A 15,310-nucleotide genomic window follows, 5' to 3' on the forward strand; every position below is an offset into this window, starting at 1 on the left:
GAAAGCAAATTCTTTGTAATCCCAATGTCAACACTGTCAAAGTTTCAAACATTTCTAAGTCAAATTACACTGGGAAGTTGAAAGAGCATCCAACCTCACTAGGCAAGGGCTTGCCAAAGAAATGAGAGGTTTCTACTGACTTTCTTGGCCAAGCTTGGGCAGATGAAGGGAGAAGATATAGCTGCATTCAAACAGGTGAGAAAGAGCCCTTAGAAAACATTTAAGGGGAGTAACGATCACGGACCTTGGAAAAGGGAAGAATCTAAGACAGAAGGATGGCTCAAAAGAAGAAAAGCTCTCAGGAACCTTTAACTTTTGGCCAGAAGAATGCAAAACAACATCAGGCAAGGAATCTGCTTTTTAGTGCTTGGCCTTGTGACTAACACCTGCAAATACCTTGTGTGGGATTTTCAATGCTCCTACAATGAATCTGCAGTTTTCCTTTCTTCAAACCCGAGACAATTAGATAAACCAGCTTATTCTACAGCAAAGGTGCAAATTCCACCTTCCCTGTTGAATAACGTAACTAAAATCAGTTATTTTCAAAATTAGAATGTATATTAGTTAGAAATCACATGCCATATCGGACTACCTTAGAGAACAATATGCAGCCATCAAAGACAGATTCAAGATCTCAATCAGCTTGGAAATTTGATCTTAATCAGTTACAATGACTATTGCTTACAGGAAAAAAAAAAAGAAAGGAAAACAACAAAAAGGAAGTGATCTCAAAAGTCGGGAATTACGGCCAACGCACTCTTTTTTTGCCATCTGTCTGCATTTGTGTTCACATGTACCTCTGCCAAGCACTGGTGTAATCTCCACTGTGCCATGGGCAGCACTCTCTGGTCCTCACCCCATGAAAAGTCTGGACTGAATCCAGTGGCCCCTCCAGTTTCTATACAGACAAAGGCCTCAGTGCCAGTGATGGGTGGTGGGCGCTGTGCAGGCAGGGCAGATCACAGCTAACTGCAGAAAGCCAGTTCTTTGCTGCTTCATTCCGTTAGTCTGTGCAACAGGCTCTAATTTGCTGAAATGACAATTAATCAAAACTTCTTTTTGTCTAAGGCAGTTAATGAACAGGCAATTAAGTGTCTCAGTAATTCTGAAATAACAGAAGGATACTCTCAGAAGTGACAACTAGCAGCTATTTTACCGCGATGCTATCTTGTGTTGTTAACCACGTCTGGCTGAACGGGCTGTAGATACATCATTAGAAGGTCCTTGTACCCACATGTCACAAGGCCACCATTTTTCCTCTGCCTCTGAGAGTGCCTTCAAGCCCTGATGCCTGTTCTGAGTGACGTGCAGACACTCAATGCCAATTGTGGGTTACCCCTATGTCCCCACTGCTGCTGCTTCCTCCCAAGGCTTTACTCTTCCTGCAACCCAGACTGCAGACATCCCTTTCTAGCTTCAGCTCCAGCCGACTACTCACTCTAGTCCCTGTGCCCATCACTGTTCTTCACATCTGTAGGTGGAGGACAGGGCCAGGGAAAGGGCAGCAGAGCCCTGAGCAGCACAGCACATCCACAGCCTACAAGCTCATGGGGCATCACTGGCATCTGGTGGCCCAGTTCCTATCTTTGCAGACTCCAGACAAATCCAAGAAAGCTTAGTTCTGATCACATAAATCAGGATAAGACTAAGACACATAAACATAACTTAATGCAGTACTAAAGACACAAGGAAAGACATTTTTAAAACAAGCTGTAATCTTTTTCTTTTTTCTTTCTTTCTTTTTTTTTTTTTTTAAAGCATTTCTTCAGTGGGAATTGTGCTGGAGCAAAGAATGCAAAACGCAGAAGCTTCCAAGAGGGGGTCATGTGAAATTACTGTATTTCAAGATTTTTCCAAATCACTAACGTTTTGATTCTGAGTGCATTTAGAAGAACCTGCCAACAAGCAATTCTTCATCATCACATCAGGCAACTTTCTGGGCAGTTTGTAAATGACTTTCTCTGTTTCAGGTACAGGAAAAAACCCAACAACCTCCAGGACATTGTGGAGAACTCATGCCTTTTCTCTAGAAACCCCAGTGATCCGCAATGACACTGCAGATTTTTTTCCACATTCTCCCCCCTCAACCCCCCCAGATAAGAACAAAGAACAGCCTTTGTTTCAGACAAAGAATTTCAGGAGAAACCACAAAATGTTCAAGCAAAACATTTAACGTTTGATTTTCCACCCATTTTGCCAGCACTGTAAGTTTTCCCATAGTTCCAATATCAGTGTAAATAAGGAGGGGAGGGGAAGCAGGTCAGAAGGACTACGGCCACTCTGTAACTTAAAATCCATGCTCATGGAAGGGTAAGAACAGGATGTGAATTGGAAAGGAAAAATAATAATTAAAAAAAAGTATTTTAAATTTGTTTTTCCTTGTTTGAATAAATAAGAAGAACCTCATTTGCATGTCAGGAAATCTCACTGAAAACCAGCTAGAAAATGTTAGTAAGCATTATTACACAAATGCTGCCACCCAGGTGCTTGCCAGAAACACCCAACCCTGCACCCCATCCTGGTGACCAACCCAAATATCACAGGCTTTGTGCTTGTAGCATGAGGGCCCAAGGATGTCACCCACGGCAGATGTTACTTAGTCTCTCTAAATGAGTTTTAGAGAAGCAGGCTTAAAAAGAAATGGAAACATTTCATTTTAAACCCAGTGGAGACCGCTTTATTTAAAACACACACATGCTTGCCTGACACACACTTTGCTGCCTGTTTGAGTGGTTTTTTCCAATGCAGAGATGTATCCTACTTAACAGCACCTGGAACCTTAGCTGCACATTAGGCCATCTCAGTAGCCAATAGCACACAAGCAAAGAACAAAAAGGCATTTCCAGGCTCAGACACAGGCAACCATAGACCACAGCAGCAAATCCAGGAATTATAATTCATTGTGACACTGTCTAGTCACACAAGGTGTGCTTCAGCATCACGATTAACTGCTAACTTATTTTTATTCCTGTTTACATGAGGATTTTTGTAAGCATAAGTATCAGTAAATATCCTTTTTGACTGCTAGCATCTTAGCTCATTTTATTTGTATGTAAGAATGAAAGCAATGCTCTGAGGTTACCTGCTTGCCCAGACTGAGATGTTATTGCACAGTCGTGTTCTTTTACACATCCTAAATGCTCAGACGCTTGCAGTACCTCAGGGCATAGTGTACTAAATTGACACTTCAAGAAGAATGCAAAAATCTTAATAAAAAAAGAGCTCTCTTCTCGTGCACTCCTGCTGTTCATGATTGCATTTTCCAAAAGCCCACAGATTATTTCAGACACTTTCCACAGAGCACATCCTTCTGGCTGAGAGCAAGCAACCATGCCAAAAACCAAACAGCATGTCAGAGAGCAGAGTGCAGTTTTGGTTTTCTCTAAAAGCAAGCTGCAATGTTTCAGAGCATACTGCAGATCTGCAGATCCTCTGAGCACATGGATCTATCTGTGCTATTCCCCCAAATCAATCTGCTCTCTATGATATCAGATTATATCCTTTCCAAGTGGCCATCCAAGCTTAATGCGTTAATCATACTCAGTCTTTCAAGATAATCAGACAGTGCATTATACTGATTATTCAACAGAATTCCACGCTTGAGTTAGATTAGTTTAGGAAGCTAGAAAGGGAAATAGAAATAAGATGACATACTACCAGATGTAAGCGTTCCAGTAACAAGAATTGAATAAGGGGGGGAAAAAGCCTTAATGGACCTGGCAGAACCAGCGGGTGAGCCTTGGCATCTCAGGAAGAAAGATTTCTGTAGATGAATGACTTCCTGAATGGCCTAAGCTGAGGCCATGGTGCCCACTGCCCCTCAGCCGTAGCTGTGCTGGTGCAGAGCCCTGCACTGCACTGCTCCCTTCTCATGTGGCCGTCCAGCAGCTTTCACCATCCTCCCCACAGTACATCAGGAAGGAAAAAGACAAACCCAAAAGCCAACAGGATTACCTTCAATAGTCTAATTAGTGGCTTGAGATAATCCACTTGATTTTGCCTAAAGCAAATTAGGCAGAGCTCACTGGAAGAACACAGCCAGCAGATAGAAGGCTGCTGCCTCCTGCCAAGAGGCAGTGACAGCAATGGGAGGCAGTGAGCAGGCACAGCTGCTGCCAGGGTTGATGTGGCTGTGCTCAGAGGGGACAGGTAAGATCACACTGCTCACATGCCCATGCAAGCTCTCGGCTTCAAAGCCTTTCAGATGTGGTAACCAGCCTCAGCACAAGAAGAGTAACCAGCATCTTCTCTACCAATTCAATTAAAGGCCAGCAGTATATTCTGCAAAGCAAAACTGTTTTAAAACTGAAACAAAATTGGGCTTCGGTATCAAAACTAAAATCTGGCAGCCTGTTCTCACGCAAAATCCATCATGAGCAATACATGTGTGGAGGACAGCTGGAACAAATCCATGACATCTAGTGACATAGTAAAAGCAAACCCTGAACAAACAACTTTAAATCATTTGAAATACTACTACTGTGAATGGATGAAACCTTCCCGTGCTCACATGTTATGATAATTAATCATTTCTAAACAGTTGTTTTTAATTCTTAAAAAAAAAATCATCATTGGCAGAAACATTTGGGTTTTTTGTTGTTGTCACTGTTGGGTTTTTTTTTCCCATTCCAGTGACGTATTTAAAGCAGCATTCATCTGGGGAAAGGCTTTAGGTTATGCAGCACTTCAAGCTTCTAAATGCATTCTGTCTCCCTTGTATCTTAAGTACTTGCGAGACTAGCAAAACTTCTTTACTAGCTCCCATCTTATATATTAGTAGTAACCTGGCCTCCACAGTCCAGTGAGCCATAAGGAAATGCAGAAGTCATAGAAGTTGCTTCTATAAATGCTTAGAATGGGATCGTTACAGAAACATATACAACAAATTGCATTTAATTTAAACAGCAATTCAAATCTCATAGGCATCCTCTAAATCACTCTACACGTGCATATCCAGTATCATCTTAAATGATTCACAGATCATCAGGTAACTAAGCAGGCCTGTCCTTCCAGGGGGTAAATCAGCAAATTAAATACCAAACTATTCAATCTGCACCATGCAGACACCCTTAAGGAGTGACCCCATCCTGATGACTGCCACAGAGCTCTGTTGATCTGTGAAATTTCCCAGAAAGGGCAGTTAATGAGACCTGAACTAGGACCGGACCAGGGGATATGTGCTGAGCTGAAGGTGAAGGGCAGCATGAAGGCAAGTGGCACACCTTAAGCTAATTCTGCCTGACAAACGTTTTAAACTGATGCTGGGCAAATGGCTCAGCTCTGATTTAAGCAAAGCCCAGGGGACACAGACGGCTTCTCATGGACGTGGCTGCAGCAGGAGTTGGCCAAGGACCAGCAGTTGGCTGGTAGTTCCCCACCACACGTCTGGCAGGAGGGACAGAGGGAACATTCACAGCACTACTGCAGACTCAGCTAATTTAAGTCAAAACAAAGGTGGTTTGAGCTAACCTGGCTGACTTCACAGCAAGGTAGATTAAGAACACCCAGAAGACCCCTCCTGCCAGCTCTGTTGGGGATATAACTTTTGCTGGTTATATTTTCTGTTTCCAAAAAGTCATGTATCCATGCCCCAGGAATTGCTTTTTCCTCTCTCCTTCCATCACCAGTCTAGACAAAAACAGGCTAAGACCCTTCTTTTGCCAGACATGTACAGGTGTAAGAGGTTAGCAGTTACTAAAAAGTTTTGCTGATATAGGAAAAAATGAGCTCCTTGTCTCCAAGGTTTGTTCACCGAATAACATCAAGAGTAAAGACCAGAAATGAATTGAAGGAAGCCTAATGCTAAAGATCCAAGAAAAAAAGAAATCCTACCGAAATCAGCAGGGAAGAAGTCTCTGAAATGAGCAGGTACAATTATTAAACCTTCACTTTGCTAAAGAGTGTAATTTACACTTCTCCATGGCTTTCTCTCCCCAACAATCCCTGAGCCCAGCCCACCCCACAGAAGCAGTGCAGCCACACACAGCCATCCCATGGTGGGACCGGGGAGCCTCCACCCAGTCTTCACAACACCAGGCTCCTGGCACCAGTCTGAACAGCTTGGCAGTCATTGCCTGCCTTCATTCATAAAAATGATACCACACTGAGGAGAGCCACAGGATGTAGAGCACTCAGCAGTAAATGTCAGTGACATCTCCTGGCCACTGTAGGATACCTAGAGGTCATATCTGAACAAGGACATGAGGTCGAGCTGCATGCAAGGATCGTGACTGCACTTTAACTTCTGCCTGGGTTTGGATTCAGTCCACAATGTTCATTAGCAAGCAAGTCAGACAGGAATGTATGTCTCATGTAAAGCAGAACAGGAGATGTAATTAGCACAACTTAATTTTCATGAATAATATAGTAGGTTTGTAAGAATTGAAATGTAAGTCAGAGGGTCTGATCTTGCTCTAAAAGCATGTTCAGAAGAAGGAGCACAAATGAGCCTTGAATGAACTGCAATTTCATAGACCAATTTCATATTTACATAGGGTATACGTTTGTTTGATTTCTTAAAGGAAGACCAAAGTAATGTAAGCAAGAGAAAACAAACCAGTCTTTGGAAAGCCCCTCTCATAAAACTCTTGCAGCTCTTAATCAATGTGAACACAGAACTGGAAAGGACCCCTGGGACATTAAATCCAGGCCCCTGTTATTGAAGGCAATGTGTCACATCCAGCAAAAAGAAAGGTTAATATTATGCCAATGAGCTGGCAGGAAATCCAAATTTCTTATGCAGGAGAATGAGGGGAAAAGCTAAACAAAAGTGAATACGTGAGACCATAAACCTATATCAGAGCCTTATTCTAAACATATGAGCTGCTGGTACCTCTAAGAAGAGATAAGAATAATTAAGGGTCAGGGTTCTTTCTGCCACCAGGGATCTGCATAGAACTTAAAAAAAGAAACACTTTGGTACAGTTGAGCCCTGGGACAGGGGAGGAAGGGGAGATCCCAGCAGGCATAGCCCTCTTCCTGGGTAGTTTAAGACACCCGTGACCATGGCCACCTCCAGAAAGGACAGGAGCATTCTCCAAGGCTGCTGGCTCAGAAAGGAGTCAAGCAATTCCAAAATACCTTGGAGCCAGATAGCCACACTGGTTCCCTCAGGATATGATGCTGAAAAGCCAGAAGGCAGCTGTAGGAAAGCCTGTGCCCAGTGAAGTTTTCAACAACCACAAAAATCTCCAGATAACATAAGGGACTGTGCTGGTTATGCCAGAAGCAGTTCAATTTCAGCTTTTACCAGCAGACCAGGTGAAGAAACTCCAAGGCATGGGATAATTCCCAAACAGCAGTTTGAAAGAAGCCAACAGTGTAAATATTTGTCATGCCCCAGAATAAAAGAAAGCAAGCAGCTGTGAAGGGCAAGGCTCTGTTTGGTTCACAAGGGATATAAAATCTAAGGGCATGAGGATGACAATCAGGTTATTCTTCATACCCAAAAGCCTCCATGTAGGCTTTGAGAACTGCGAGCAGATACCAAACACTACAGCAATGAGAACTATGGAAGCCTTTAAAGGTAAAGTGCAAAAAGCAGTATTTCCAAAACAGAGAAAGCCGGTCACAGCATGGATTTGGCATGGATCTACTTTATGCTTTTGCAGATCCTGATGGATGGGCATCTTCAGGACTAGAGCAGTTCTGGCCACATGGAAGTGCCCAAGTACCTCCCTTTCCATTATAGGAGTGCATCTCCTTGCACTGCTGCTCTAGAGTTATCTGTCATTAGAGTCAAAAGCCAGCCTGGGGTGCCTGGAGGGCTTTGTGTTGCCCACATACAGCATAAAGCCATGCCCACGAGCACTCCAGTGCAGACTCATGCAGGGTCATGGGTCTTTTCCAGTGGGTCCGTGTGGGTTCTCAGTTATGCACACCCAACCAGCTCTCACATACACAAGTTAATGTTGCCCTCTGATGCTGTAGGTCTGACCAGGACATAAGTTACAGATGACACTGGAATGTAATTCCTGCAGCCGTTAGATACCATGAGACTTGCTGCCCATCATCACCCTTGTGAGGCCACCTACCACTCAGTGCACCAATTCAAATAAAGACAGCTTCTGCCAGCTTTATGTAGACCAGATAAATTTATAAGACTACAATGACGTATAACCACTTAATGCAACTCAGCTCCTTTGCCACTGGCTTCTTGACTTCACAGGAGAAGGTGAAAGGGAAGTGGAGTTCAAACCAGGGGATCCTTAACACGTCCTCCAACCCAAACCGCTCTATGATTCTACAGTTCCAGGCATCACATTGACTTCAACAAATCATGCTTAGAGTCTTTGCCCATGAGACACAACACATGATACAGTTACAATAATATGGCTGTTGAAGGATAAGGCACCACTGGAAAAAGTTTGCCAACACACTAATGCCAACCAAAGGTGTGATTTTTGGATGGTATTTTTATGTCAACACCAGCTCTATTGATGCTAGAGTAGCTGTGCCTTCAAAACGACTTCTCAGGTTCAATTGAGAGCCCTTGGGAAAATAAGCAGTTTAAAAAGTGGGCAAACCTTCTTTGGCCTCTACAGGCCCCATTTTGCCACTCCAGGAAAAATCGTTTGTATTGAAATTAGTTTCATTCACCCGAATAACAAAGGTGATTTACATCTATAAAGTTGTATCCTTCCCAAATACTTCCATACCTGCTAATCATATGCCATAATCTGTAGCTACTACTGTTGTTACATCACAGTTGAGCCAAGCTAAAAGTAAAGCTGAGTAAAGCTGTATCCATCACCCCCCCACAGGCATCAGGGCAAAGACGCCTTTGTTTTAACAAAGCCTTCCATGAGGAGGTGTATTCAGGTGCTAATGATCCCTTACAAAGCGATATGAACAGACACGCCCTCCCATCACCACCACCTCTCCGCTCATCACCTCTGGGCTCAAAAAAAAACCAAGAACTCATCTGTAATAACAACTTTTCCTTTGGTACCAAAGGAAGAAGCCAGTCCTGCTATGGCACCAGTGATCTCGAGGGACCAAGCAGCACAAAGCACGCGCCCAACCTGACCTCCTCGGCCCCGCTCAGGGTGGACAACGGGCTCCAGCACGAGGCTTCGTGCAACAGGAGAGCGATGAGGTGAGGGGAGGCATGGGGCACAGAGCAGGCTCTCGCTCAGGTTTCAAGAGCCTACATCCTGGGGCTTGATTGCATCAGAGCTTCAGGTCTGCTCCCCACATCTTGACCCCACACTCCGCTTTCCTTAGAAGGCAGCCAATGGGTGCTCGCACCCAGCGCTGCTTGCTTCAGGAATCAAAAAACACCAGCAAAAACCAGGCAGCGAGCACTTCCCTTAGTTATCCCATGCATTTTTTCTCCTCTTCCTTGCAAACTTCCCGTTGGTTTTCGTTAAGCTCGCATGAAGCGAGCGAGCCTGCACGACTTGGAGACCGCGTTCACAGGGTAATTTTGCCAGATTTCCCCTACCTCCAAGTGACATCTGATTTGCAAACGCTCCCACCCAACCGCAGGCTGCTCTCGCCTCCACCCAGGGAGTTGTTTTCCATAAAGCAACAGCTCCGAAACATCTACAGCAACTTTTTGTTGTTGTTGTCGTTGTTTGACAATTTGCCACTTTCAGAACAACAGAGAAAGAAAAGACGGGAGAGAAGAGAAACAGCACAAGGAAATATTTGCATATTTGTCCCGGTAGCCAGGAAACGGCTTTGGATCTCGTCCCCCTATTCCGAGGGGCTGCAGCCGGCTCCGCTCCGCCCGGGACGGCAACGCACCGCACTTACCGTGCTGCTCCGCTCCGCTCCGCCGGGGAAGGGGTGAGGGGACCCCGGGAGGCGGAGGGAGGGGCCGGAAAGCTGCGGCAGGGCTGCCCCTCTCACCGGGGAGCGGAGCCGCTCCGCAGCGCGGCCAGCCGCAGCCCCGGGAGCCCGAGGAGCGGGGCTGGGCAGCCCGAAACAATGAGGGAAGCTGTTTTGTAAGGCTCACGTGAGGAAAAAAAAAGGTCTGCATCCCATTTCCTGGGTTTCCATTAAAAGAAATTAAAACTGAGAGGGGAGTGAAAGCCGAGCCCCGCGCCTGCCGAGGGGGCAGAGGTGCCTTGCCACCTGGGTTTGCCCACGTTAAGGCCGCTCACTCAATCAAAGTCGGCTTCGAAATTGTGCTAAGGAGGGCTTTGCATTTCCTTTCTGTCCCACTGCCGCTGACTGAGATCTTAGCCACCCCTCACTTACCTCTCTGTAACCTGTCAGGGGAGCATTTCGGTCATTTTGAGCCATTTTTTTTCCATCAGGAGGGCCCAATTGTCATATTTTATGATGATAGAGACTAGATGCGGAGACCCGTCCTGGTACAAATTAGAGACCAGATTTTGGGAAGAACCAACTCACTGCAGCACTATGTCAATGAGAAAATATCCCTCTGAGAGTTGTAAGGATAATCCTGGTGCCTTTCCCTCACCAAACAGCAGGGCTGTGCCTGCAGGGCTCCCAGAAGCACCATGGCTCAGCCACAGGTAGCCCATCCCACCCTGCATGGCTCACCGGGCACAGCCCCCCTGCCCTTCTGCCCCTGCAGCACAAGCCATCGCCAGCCTTGGCCTGGCTCTATGGCTGAGCCCAAGCTCCTGTGTGAGGGGCGCTGGGGCAGGCAGCAGAGGGACACAGACAGGCTGGTATCATAGTGCAGAGCTCATCCATCTCCAGCATTTAGTTATGAGAAAAAGGGACTGCCCAAACACCCCGACACACTCAGACCTCACCCATCTTCCTGCTTGAAGCCTGCTGGAGAGGTTGGCAGCCCACTGCTCTGCTCAATCCCGCACAGACAGGGCTAGATAAACCCAGCACTCGGTGCCCCACCAAGACTGTCTGTTCAGGAAGGGCTCTATCCCAGCAGCCTGGCCCCAGCACAGGTAACAGCAACAGCTACCTGCAGATATGTGTAGCTGAGCATCCACAGCCTGGCTGCTGGCTTCTGTGTTCCTGGTGACCGAGAGATGCAGCAGCAGCTTTGCTGGCTCTCGGCAGTACTGTGTTGCTTCCCCCCATCTCTGCCACAGCAGGAGAAATGCCTCAGCATGCCCTCCCCTCTCCTTCTAGCAAACACAGCCCAGCCCACTCTCACTGAGAGAAAAAACAGAACTTTACCTAGCAATTGGAGAAGCTTGGGCTGCCTCCGGCCCTCAGCAGCTCCCATTCACAGGCAAGTTTGAGATCTGCACCGACAAAATGTGTGTACAATTATGGAAAAGTAGCAGGGTAAGAATTTCCATTTCTGAATAATGTGGTATCCTGCCTCTGACACGGCCAAAGCTTGGGAAAGTGGGACTGCCTCATTGTGCAATGCAGCAATATGGGGAGAGGGGTTGCTGCCAGTCACTGCTGGACACCCTCAAGGCAAGAACAACTGCACAAAACTGTTGTGCAACTTTAGCTAAAGAAAAAATGCTCTTTACTTTGTGAGGAAACAATCAACCCTCCAAACATGGTCCTACACTGTCTTGAATTTCATCTGACTGAAGAAGGAAGCAGAGGACGAACAGATGAATAACTTGCTGGAGGACTTGCATTTCTCTGCACCTCAGCAAAAACGCACTGTGAGCACTGCTGCTCTGAAGGTGGCATTTACAGCATCCTTAAATCTTTTGGTGATAGTCTATGAGTGCCACTTGCTGCCACCCCGCTGTGTCATGAGCAGATGGGAAGCAGCAGAGTCAGCTATTTCATCTGTTCATGGCACTGGAGATTTGTGGCTGAGGTGGATGGGAGAAACCCATATCTGCTGGCACTGTATGCCAGGATCTGAGTCACACTGGTTTGGGAAAGACTACAGAAGTCCACCCTGTGGCTGTGAGAGTCTAGAACAGGAATTAAGGGGATTCCTGGAATCACTTTTGCTGTTAAGGCCCTGATGGTTACAGCAAGACATAGTCTAGGACTAACATGTATCATCAGACTGATTCATACCTATGGAAAATACTCAGCAAGCTTTGAGGCACACAGATTCTTCCTCAGATCTAAGAGTCCTATGCTGCGGTCCATCTTTAGGCACTGCCATCACTCCATCTTCCTAGAGTAAAAATATGCCTCAGAAACAGAGTACTTATTTTTTCTAACATCATCAGATCTTTTCAAATATTCTGCTTTATATTCAAGTGACACTGAGGAGCTAATACAGCCAGGACTTAATAAAATGAAGCTAAAAGGAAATATCCATCATCTCTGAATGAAAGAAAGCTGACAAAAGGCAACGTTCAGGGACCTAAAGGGTAAGGCAGGCCGTGTGAATCCACACAGGATACAGAGCGGCCATCGCCATGGGTGGGATTAGCACATACCCACTTAGGGACTAGCTTTGGAAAGCCAAGCTAGCTCTTTGGAAGTCTGACTCAGGGAGGAAAAATGTTCTTTTGGACTTTCATTTGTCCATTTTTCACATCCTCAGCAATCCTGCAACTCTTTCTTCACAGGGCACCAAACAGGAGAGAGCTGGTGTTGCATTCTCCTTCCAGGAAACAGCCAGGAAATGTGGACACAGAGAAACCTCTACATGTGACATAGGTGGGCATATAGAACTTGACCCGATAACAACTAAACAGAGCTTTTCCAAATGAAAGCTCCAAAGAAGAGGAATTCTCTCCTCTGACACAAGGTGCTATATTTCAGAATCCCAGAGCTTACACACACAAAAAGCCATAAGCGATGATTTCCTTATTGCAGACAAGTGGGGACCCCACCAGCAGCATCCCCTATCCTTTTTTTTTCCTGCCAGTGTACATCATAAGAGCTATTTTACCACACCTACCCCATAACTATCTCTTATAGCATTCCCACTGTAAAGTAGTGCTACTCTGGATAACCACAGAGCAGGGCTGAAAAACCGTCAAGTGTGGGCAGACTCAGAGTGAAATATTTTCTCACATGTTCTCATCCAACCAGTTTTAATGTAGAGTTCAGAAAGATGTCATAAAGCAACAAAAAAACAATGCCTACTTGGCCTAAGCCAGCCATCCAGCAGCCTGCTTTTTCTTGCAACATACAGTTGGGAAACTCCTCACATAGGAATAGCTTTAAGCATACGCGGCTGCTTTGATACATCAGTGCATCTGTATTCTAACACATTTCAAATCAGAAGAAAACTGTGCCATTTTAAAACCAGCCCCATCCAAACAAATCCAATGTCCATCTGCTCTGAACATCCCAGTGGAGAAAGTCTCATATTGTTGCCAAGTCTTGCCATGACCTGCATGGTTGAACTCTTACAGTAGAAAGCTAAAGAAATGGCTGATGAGAGGATTCCCACTGTACTGGGCAAACACAGTGTGAGAATTGTTTACTCTAACAGTTGATCACAACCTGTTTTCTCTACAGCTGTTTGGCCAAACTCTTCACTCTCTTACACTCATTTGGTGCCTTGGAGGAAGCTGCACATGTGAAATGGAACAATGAAGTGTAATTCTTTGAGGGCAAATGTGTCCTACTGTGACATGCTGTTAATTTAATATAGCAATAAACCAAGAGCACTTACGTGCAGCACTCAGGAAGGTGTTCAGATTAAAGCAAGTATCTAAAAGTTGTACATAAACCAAACAAAAAATGGCTCTTCAGGAAAAATGGCAGGAAAACAATCTTTGTCTTGACTTGAAGCTATTCTTTGTTCTCAGGCTTCTTCACCACCAGTTAATCCACAAAAGAAGTCACGGCTCTCATGGTAGACATGACTACAGGCACTGCTAATGGTTTTTCAGAAGAAAGCATGTCTACAGCTACTGTGCCAGCAAGCAGAGCCCCTCCCTGAAGGAGCACCCTAACACCTGCAAACATCACCCAGTCCATGAACTTTTGGACTATGAATGCTACAGAGACAAACCCTCTGCTGAGATCAGCCTCCTCCTTTGCCCTGTGACCACAGAGGCAGGTTTGGCGTGCTCTCTTCCAGGGCTCATAGCCTTCATTTTCATCATCTATAATAAAGAACCCAAGAAACCCTGGCTGAGTGCATCAGATATGCTTCAGTTTGGACTGATTTCCCATTATGCAGTAGTGACTTAAATCTGACAATACAGGCATGCGGAGAGCAGGCAGATTGGCATTTTCCCCAGTTACCCCTATTGGCCTCTCCCATTTCTTCCTGGCAATCTTCATTCTTCTCAGAGGATCTCCTGAACATTTTGACAGTGAAGAAATTGAGGATAAAATTGAAACAATGAGCTCCTGCTTTCTTTTCTGAAAGCGTTTCAGTATTGACCTTGAAAGTGATGGAATAAAGAAGATGAAGCTTTATCTCCTTTGGTGGTGGATGAGATGACTAATGCTCGTTGTTTAAATCCTCTTCAGATTTGCTGCACTGAGTTATGTGCAGGTTGTAAACCAAACAAAGCAAATATCCAAGATAAGAATGACCGTCAACATGCTGCATCACGTGCAGTTACCCTCCGAGTGGTTTCTGAAAAACACTCTTAAATTAAGAAGGGGTAACAGTATTGAAATGTCAGCAGAACATTACAGATATTGAAGGCTCCCTGCTAGGACCCAGAGCCCACGGGCTCCTCCTGTGTGGGCTCTTTTGATGTGGGTTTCTGCACCCACATCCAGCCCTGCAAACGTCAGAGGGACTCTCTGTGGGTGCAGAGATCTGTCATCACTGCACCCAGCCTTTCTGGATATAGCAGTAGGTAGGATGCAGGAGAGCAGTCAGTGTGAAAGCCAAGATGGCTGCAGGTTGCAAGAGGAAAGTAAATGAGAAGCCTGGCAGCTGAACCACGAGCAGGGCTGAAATGCTCAGTTTCAGCACAAGTGAGGACTTGTCAAGCTTTCAACCCAAAGTAAACTGAATCTTCTGTCATTCCTTTTCTCGCATACTTAGTTTACATACTTGCCAATTACCGACTTCTACCTTTTCAACTTCAGCAACCAGGGGCTTTTCTCTTCATGGCAGCATTTCTGCTCTCATCGGTGTCAGGGCTCATATTTGTGTGGCCACCTTCAAGTAAATCTTTTTTCCATTTGCTTCCAAGATGAGCATGCATGCACCTCCTGCTGCAGTACCCTCTGACTACTTGAGGGAGCTGCTGTGTACAGGACCACAAAACTTATTTCTGCTCTTGAAAAACCTGTGGTTAACTCCCATGTACACAATGTTAGTTATCTGTGGGCATTTCACATGTAGCATCCTCTGTAAGATTCCCTTATTTCCTAAGAATATATTATTTTTCTAAATGTCTAATTGTGGTCCTAAATATTCCCAATCACAAGCTCTTTTTCCCCCTCCATCACACACTTCATTAACAGTTCAGGGAAGACTGTATCTTCAACCCTGAGACAAAGTAATAATTCC

The 15,310-nt window shown here is 45.3% G+C and overlaps 1 protein-coding gene across 3 annotated transcripts in view; it reads right to left on the reverse strand.

Annotated features, from left to right (window-relative positions):
- The window catches only part of FBLN2 (fibulin 2), a 101,352-nt gene that overhangs the window by 72,265 nt on the left and 13,777 nt on the right, over positions 1-15,310 (reverse strand). Inside the window, exon 1 of one of the 3 annotated variants that reach the window (XM_085516543.1) lies at positions 10,904-11,040. The exons of 1 other annotated variant lie outside the window; for it this stretch is intronic. The gene's annotated coding sequence lies outside the window, so the exon portion shown is untranslated. Of the gene's footprint in view, positions 1-9,759; positions 9,906-10,903; positions 11,041-15,310 lie in introns of those variants that run through there. One more of the 3 variants, XM_085516541.1, reaches the window with a different exon arrangement.

The sequence above is a fragment of the Coturnix japonica genome, chromosome 15, assembly GCF_054131305.1.
Source record: "Coturnix japonica strain WE chromosome 15, WE-NBRP24, whole genome shotgun sequence".
NCBI lineage: Eukaryota > Metazoa > Chordata > Aves > Galliformes > Phasianidae > Coturnix > Coturnix japonica.